The sequence below is a fragment of the Oreochromis aureus genome, linkage group 7, assembly GCF_013358895.1.
Source record: "Oreochromis aureus strain Israel breed Guangdong linkage group 7, ZZ_aureus, whole genome shotgun sequence".
Taxonomy (NCBI): Eukaryota; Metazoa; Chordata; class Actinopteri; order Cichliformes; family Cichlidae; genus Oreochromis; species Oreochromis aureus.
In genome coordinates, this window is record NC_052948.1 from 15,145,810 (window position 1) to 15,154,405 (window position 8,596).

Consider the following 8,596-nt stretch of genomic DNA (forward strand, 5'->3'; position numbering starts at 1 on the left):
AACAGAAGTTTTCACTATCCCCACTAATTAATGTTATCTTATTGTATCCCTGTTGTGGCCCGTGCTATGCTCTATCGCTACGTTCACACTGCAGGCGAAAGCGCATCAAATCCGATTTTTTCGCCCCTATGCGACCCGTATCCGATCTTGGTATGACAGTGTGAACGGCACAAATCCGATATTGTCAAATCCGATCTGGGTCACTTTCGTATGTGGTACTGAATCCGATACGTATCCGATGTTTTAGAAAGCTACTGCTGTGTGAACAGTCAAGTCGCATTAAATCCGTCTTTTACGTCACTGACACAAGACAGATGCCAATTATCAGCGCCGGAGAAGCGCCCGATAGGACATCGCGAACGATTTCCTACCATCCGGTGAAACTGTTAGGAAGACAATGTTGGAGAAATGTGAACATTTTATTTTTACTGTATTTTCTGCAGATTCTGACAGAAATCTGCAACTATCCTTTGAAGCACCGCTCCTCTAAAACAGCAAAAAGGATCATTATTAGGTCATCTAAATTATTATGTAAATAACAAAATAACTTAAAGCAAAAATTTGGAAACAAAGTCCGAAGTCTTTATATTAAGGGCAATCAGTCAAACAATATTGTTTGCTCTGGGTCTAAACAGAGCGTTGTGTGTGACATCTTCTTTTGCGCATGCGGGCCGCTTTGAGCGTTCACACTGGAGAGCGTTTGCTGTCGCATTTTATGTGTAGTGTGAACAAGCAGACAAAAAAATCGGATTTGATCAAAAAATCGGAATTGAGCATTAACACCTGCAGTGTGAACGTAGCCTATGCTGTTGCATGCTGGGGCAGCAGGTTGAGGGTCACAGATGCCAACAGACTAAATAAACTGATCCACAAGGTCCGTAATGTTGTGGGGATGGAGCTGGACTCCATTAGGGTGGTGTCTGAGAAGCGAATGTTGTCCAAGATAAGGACAATCATGGATAATACCTCCCACCCATTCCATGACATGCTGGCTACCAGTGTTGGTCAAGTTACTTGAAAAAAGTAATCATTAATTACTGATTACTTCCCCCCAAAAGTAATCCCGTTACTTTACTGGTTACTTATTTTCAAAAGTAATTAAGTTACTTAGTTACTTTTTAAAAACACGATTTACAACCTGAATAGGTAATAAAGCAATAGATCTTTCAGCCCAATTCTACTTTTTCTGCATAATCCATCATACAAAATTTAATCAAATGGAAAAGTCTCTTTTTAAAACTTGTTTTATTAGTTTTAATCTTTTAACTTTATACATCAAGCAAAAATTAAATTATATGCAACATTCTCTGGCTGGAAGAAATTTGTTTAACATTTAAACCTATTTTCTGCACATTCCAGCACATAAAATAAAAAATTTTTTGTGTTTACACTCAGTCTTTCAAATAAATGCAAGTGAAACACAACAGAAAATAAATAAAATCAAAGACTCAGCGGTCCTGTTGCTCTATTTTCACCTGTATAGCAGGCGGATGTTTGCCCTGGTGCAGGTGTGCCGCAGCCGTTAGTGGAAGAATCCACGAGTTTGTTTGTGAATTTCTCCCACACTCCATATATTATCCATTGTTGATCTGCACACAGCTGTTGCCACGAACGTCGCACTCACTTACATCATTGTCATGAGACACTCTCAAAAAAAAAAAAAAAAAAAAAAAAAAAAATAAAAAAATAAAAAATAAAAAAAAAATCACGGTTTTAGTAACGCAGCGTTCTTAGAGGAAAGTAACAGTAATCTAATTACCTTTTTTGCAATAGTAATCCCTTACCCTACTCGTTACTTGAAAAAAGTAATCGGATTACAGCAACGCATTACCAATTTCTGCTGGCTACTACTACTCACAGGAGCACGTTCAGTGAGAGACTGAGATTACCAAAAAGCACCACTGAACGACACAGGAAATCATTCCTGCCTGTGGCCATCTCCCTGTACAACTCCTCCATCTAATACACTTGCACCCTTCTTATACATGCTCTCAGTGGCGGTCCTAGCCTGTTTGGCGCCCTGGGCGAACACTCCCTCTGGCGCCCCCCCCTCCACCACACACAAAACATATTAAGGATTGTACATTAACATAAAACTGTTGTCCACACACACACACACATATATATGAAGACAGAGAGAGTATGCATAGTATGCAAACGGCTACCAAACAGACATCATAATTCTTCATACAATGAGAACAGGACAAATCAACAACTGACAATGACTAATTAATATTAAAATCTGTAACATAATGTATTGTTTGGAGTTTAATCTGTTAGTGTTACTATTTTTACCATTTCTTCTTGGAGCAGCTGTAACACACGTAATTTCCTTAGGAATTAATAAAGTGTTCTGATTCTGATTGTTTCAGGATGACCTGCCATTATCCAATGACACATCTGCTTACCTGTATCTTTTGCTCGTTTCTCCTCCTCTTTTCTATTTTTTCTAAACTGAGCACCTGATGGCTTTGAACTTTTCTTGTCCATCTTCCATTGGTTTTAATTTTGCACTCCAGTATGAACACCCATACCCCAACCCGAGGATCACCACAACATATCCTAACAGACCTACACCTTAGTTCACAGATTCCCTTTGTCTAGGGTGCATTTCTGAGATTTCACACAACCCAGGATTCAAATCATGAATACATAACAGACTTGGATTTACAACATTAGGAATGAAATGTGCTCGATTTGGAAGGAGCCGGGGCTCCTCCCCTTTCGACTGGTTGTGTGTGAGACTTTAAATCATCAAACTGTAAATTTTGAATTGTCATTGATCCCTTTACCCCGAGTCCTAAAGTGTATATTTATTTTCTTACTCTTCTTATATTTATTGTTTGTTTACTTGCACTGCTGTAACTGGAGCCTCGTCGTCTCGTCTCTCTATATACTGGACTGTATGTAGCGGAGATGACAATAAAGTTTACTTTGACTTCAGCAGCGAGCAGGCGCACCGAGGGCTCTCGCGCTCACTTTTCGTGTATAGAATTTTGAAAAACATCGGTGCAAATTATAAGTCTGTATCATGATGTCTGGTGTTTTCGTGTTTGTTATTTTGTTTTATTTTGCTAGTTGGTTATTAGATGCCGCTCCAGTCAGCCAGAGAATCCCCGCCGCCCCGCCCCTCTCTCTGCGCCGCAAGCAGCAGGCGCACCACGCAAACCGAGGGCGCCCTTACTCCCAGCAAATGGGCGATAGAAAACCGATCGATGCCTGTGCCATTCCCAATATGCGCTGGCTGCCGTAGGGGCAGCATGAGTACGAGCGTTTTTTTTTGCCGATGCCCGTGATGCCGCCCCCCATCACGATGCCGCCCCGGGCAACCGCCCGTGTCGCCCGTATCTAAAACCGCTACTGACTGTGGGTATCACAAAAAAAAAAAAAAAAAAAAAAAGGGAACAGATTGCCGACAGATGTACTTTCCCGCCCGGTTGTCAACTGTCCATTATCCGTCTTCATTTATTCTTGTTGTTGCTGCAATAGGCCTTCTCCAAGAAATGTGTATGTTGTCAGACTCTTCTGGCAGGTGATTAAATTGTGTCTACAGGTTTAACAGTCAATTTTAAAAAAAAAAGCCATCCGTAATTTTAAATCCTATGCATTGTTAGTCTTCTTTGTTTACCTTGCATTCTCTTCCTCTATTCGCTGTGCATCAGATTTCCTTTGTCGTCTTGGGAAATCGACCGTACCTGAACCGAACTGAACATTAGTTTCAAGGCCTTAGTGTATCAAATCTCTCACTCGACTATTTCACTTACCATTTGGGAGAAGGTGCAGCTCTCGGAAAACCTTTGTTTTGCACAGGTCTTTCAATATTTTGCCTCAGTAATTGTGCTAAAACAATAGTTTAAAAATTAACACTGCAACAACTTTAAAACACACACGCACAGCGAGAGACAGATCCTTGTAAAATCCTAAAGCACTGAAATTGTTGCAGGAATGTTCTCCGAAGACCAAACGGCCTTAAAAAAAGGAAAAAGACACATCCACAACTCTGTTTACTAAAAGGAAAAAGCTTTTGAATAATATGGCAAACAGACAAAAACTAAGGAAGCAAGCAAACAAAATGAGAGCACTACTTACTGTAGGCCATGTTGAAGAAAAGGAGTCCTGATAGAGCAAAGTTGACACTGACACTGTTAGTTTTCTGTCTTCATTTATGACACTGACTAAGAACATGGTAGACTATGCTTCAAATATACTGAGGGTTAATCAACGGGATAAGACACAGCTGGGGGAAAACCAGGTACAGATGAAAAATCAATGACAATGCTAAGTAAAGCTAAGGACAGAGTACAACACGCAAACGACAAAAGAGAAAATAACATAACAGGGAAATATTTATCAGTACACAAAAAGATCCAAAATATAAGACTGATAGAATTTTAATTGCACCAAATCATTTATTTTTAATACCAGCATCAGTGTGTCTAAAACACTAGGATTTAGGGAAAGAATGGTATACAAAGAGCAGAATGTCATGGTTAAGCAGGAAGTAAATACAAAAATGCAGACTGAAAGGTAAACTTGATGAACAAAAAACTTACTTTTAATATAGGAGCAGCAAATCCACAGTATAGAAAACAGAGGTTCAAAAATCCAAAAATAATACACAGGGCCCCACAAGGGAGACAAACAAAATGCACCGCTTGAAAATGGACATCACAGAAAAGAACCGAGAAAAACTGAGGGCTTAAATACATACAAAAGGTGATTATGAAGAGAGGACACAGCTGGGAAAGACAAGACACAGGTGAACAGAATCGAACTAGCAATTGAAACATTGAAAACATTGAAAGCAATTATTTGTTCAGATTAAAGAGCAGCCTTGGTCAGTCTACAGAACGGTCATTCGAAAGGTAGATCAGATATTTTAATAGAGGTTCAGCAAACTCTTTTCAGGATACATATGATGGGTCTGTCAGTAATGTTTGTATGGGTCCCAGCTCACTATGGGGTAAGGGGGAATGAAGCAGCAGATAGGTTAGCAAAGGAAGCCACTAATCATAGGATAGTTGATCTGGCAGTGAATTTTGGTCAGGCGGAAGTTAAGAGTATTATTAAGCTAGAAATGAGGGGTAGATGGCAGAAACAGTGGGAAGAAGAAAGGAGGGGAAGGTGGTTATATAAAATTCAAAAGGGGGTGGGAGTAAGGAGAGCCACAGGAAGGAGTAGGCGAGAGGAGGTGGTGGTCTCAAGACTGAGATTTGGACATGCGGGATTGAATTCTACACTGTTCTTGATAGGGAAACATAATTCAGGGAAATGTGATTATTGTGGAGAGGAGGAAACTTTGGAGCATGTTATTTTACTATTTGTCAGAAGTATAAGGTAGAGAGGAGACAACTGGTCCAAAGTCTCAGTAACATTAATATGAAATTGGATCTTGCTGAGTCATTACAGAAGGAGTCGGGGAATAAAAGTTATCAGGCTTTGTTTCAGTTTTTGAGAAAAGGAAGATTGTTTGGAAGGATATGAAGTAGTTTGTTTGTTTGTTTTTTGTTGTTTTTTTTTGTTTGTTTTGTTTTTTGTTTTTTTGAGCGTGATTCCTGTCCACACTCCATACCAGTGGTGGAGGTAATGCACCATGCAGTTGTTTGCCAACCGCCAATAATACTTACAAGAAGAAGAAGAAGGAGACAAAGGGAAGCAAAACTAAAACCAATGCACACAAGATTAGACAAAATAAAACGTCAAGTAACTAAACTCAGAACACAGAAATGCAGACTTGGCACAGAAAACACAGAATGACAGGAAAACAGCCTCAAGGAATAAAGAAAGAAAGAAAGAAAGAAAGAACAGTATGTACAGAAAATAAAGAACAAAGTTAAAATAAAGTGTGGGGCCAAGATCATGACACAGAGCCTCACTTTTCTTCCAGTAAACCAAAGAATGTCAGTGTGGACCATGTTAGTTGTGTTAAGAAACTGGAGAAAACAAACACTAATAACATCATTTAAAGTTAAAACATATGAATCACACAGGCGGGACCAGTGGCGGTCCTAGCCTGTTTGGCGCCCTCGGCGAACACTCCCTCTGGAACCCTGACTCAGACTATAAGTCAGACTATAAGTACTCTCTTCCTGGAAAAGTAAAGCCAGACTTTACTTCAGGGTAAACAAAGTGCAGATTTTCAGTGAACATGCTTTCAGGTACAAGTCCCAGCTCTAACCTCCTGTCACGTCTCACCTTTTTTCATTCTTTTTTATGTGGTTTTTTTTTCCCAGATCAATTCCACTGTGCAATGTAGGCAGTAATATATGGCTGACACCTTGGATGTTATATGTCTAACACGGTGGCTGCTGATAGATAATGTTGGGCCACATGTGATCAGTGTTTAGTTACTTTGAACAAGTAATTAGTTAAAGTTACTAGTTACTTCTTCAAAAAAGTAACTGAGTTACAATATTATAAAAGTAACTAATTGCTAGGAAAAGGTATTATATTTTTTTTTACTGTAACATCCACAAACATGTTTGTTTGCTCAGTTCTGCAGCACTATATACATATCAAGAGTATTAACTTAAAAAAAATATATAAAATGTGTAAAAAAGTAAATAAATAGTGTTATGTATATACAATTTGGGTTATTGCACAAAGAATTTGGTATTGCACAGTGGTGGTTTATAGAGGGAAATGTAAAATGGGGAGGGTGGGACTGTGTTATCAGTGCGTGCATGAGTTAAGGGTGGTTATGGCCTTTGGGAAGAAACTGTTTTGCACCCTGTGCTCTGACTGAACCAAAAGTTAAACTACTCAGGTATGCAAAAGGTGCCCTGCATATCATTGGCTACCTAATGACTACAGTGAAAGTTGCAAATGATGACAGAAAAGTGCAAGGGTTATTTTGCACATGTAATGGGAAAGTCTTTAGGACCCAGGGGATCAAAGGGAGGGTATAAAAGAGGAAGTAGCAGCAGGTGCTCTTCCTCTCTCCTTTGCGCTGATGAGTGGCTGTGAACCATGGTGATTTGGGAAGGCGAAGAGCCTGAGAAGATTTAGTTGCCAGTTACAAAAACTGTGGCTATGTCCCTATGGTACAGGCTGTTTTTTCTGTTAGTTAGTTTCCCTTAAGTTTGTTGAAATGTATTTGATATTGATTGTATTTTATGTTTTTAGTAGTGATTTAAGAAGACACTAAGCAAGTTGTGCAGGAAACATAGTAGTCAGCTGGATGTATGGTAATTTAATATATTTGACATTTTAAAAAAAGGCTATTTAAGCTCTGAAATGTAATTTGTACTGTAATGTCTCCTGCAGGACAGACTGCACATGTGATTGTGTCACTGTTTTGCTTCTACTTTTTGTTGGTTTTTCTCCCTAGTTTGTTTTAGAGTAAGGCTCACATTTTAAATGATTTTTTATTTTTTTTATTTTTTTTTTAAATTTGGGTTTGCTTTTATGTTAATTGGGCTTGTGTAATTAGTCAGGCAATGTGCAATCCCTGAGCAGGGCTTGTACCCTATGGAAATTAGGCCTTGCATGGGTGCTCATGGTGAATAGATTTGTTGTGTTTAAGATAACTGATTGCAGTAATACCACTTATTTCCTTAGTGCATGTGATAAGTGTTCCTGTGGGGTAGTATTTATCTGGGGTGGACTTGGTTTTTTTACAACAGCAGGCATCTGTTTTTGTCTGGTGAGAGCAAGTTACCAGGTGAATACTACATTGCTGGCAAGTGACACTACTACACGTACATTGTTGGTCATTAGTGACCTTGTATTGTGATGTTTTATTTTTATTGCAAACCCTCTTTTTTTCTTCTTTTAAAATGATAAACTTTAATATATCCTGCCTGATATTGACCCCTTGTCCCATTCAATCTGGGCTCGTTCCTGTAAGAGCTTTTGGGCTGGAAGTTTGCTTGAGTAGTGTAAATGCCCTTGGACTTTATTGTGTGGTTTTGTTCACTACACATACTTAAAGATTGATTACCTTTGTTGGTCCTTGACCTGTCTAAAGCACTCAAGATTAACATTATAGATGAAAAAGTTACACACAAAAAAGAGGACCTGGCAACTTCAAACTCCATGTCTACTCCAAGTAGGCATCATTGAACCAGTGGACGCATCTGAATGAGTCCTCTAGTGGTAGCAAGAAAACGTAAAGGCAACTTGAGACTTTGCACAGATCTGCGTGAACCTAATAAAAGTGAAATAATGGACTGTCATCCACTTAATCACATGGAGGATTTGTTCACAAAACTGGCTGGTGCTACACACTATAGCCAGATTGATTTAAGCTCAAGACCTTTGCTGGATGAAGTGCCAACACGTTTATGAGCACACTGCATTGTGTATACAAAAAATCATAAATCAGCTTTATCTAATAATTTCCAACCCTAACACTTCTTAGTTTTAATCGGTATACTGAGTATCATTGTACTCAATTTCCACATCTTTAAAAAAATGCATGCACTTTCTGTCTTCATGTATGCTCAATTGCCCAAGTAAGTAAATCCCAAAAGGTTCATTCTGTTAATCTCAATGTAGCGTTTCAGTGGGAGAAACATTTCGTCTCTCATCCAAGTGACTTCTTCAGTCATATGCACATTATAGATGCATAAATAATATTTGTTGAAAATCTATT

General features: G+C 38.9%; 1 long non-coding RNA gene across 1 annotated transcript; it reads right to left on the reverse strand.

The window, feature by feature from the left end:
• Positions 1–3,437: 3,437 nt before the first annotated feature.
• Positions 3,438–4,186, reverse strand: LOC120441267. The gene is made up of 3 exons (XR_005613943.1): positions 4,090–4,186; positions 3,765–3,840; positions 3,438–3,695 (listed from the first exon to the last, which is right to left on the reverse strand). It is a non-coding gene; the product is annotated as an uncharacterized LOC120441267 (long non-coding RNA).
• Positions 4,187–8,596: the final 4,410 nt, after the last annotated feature.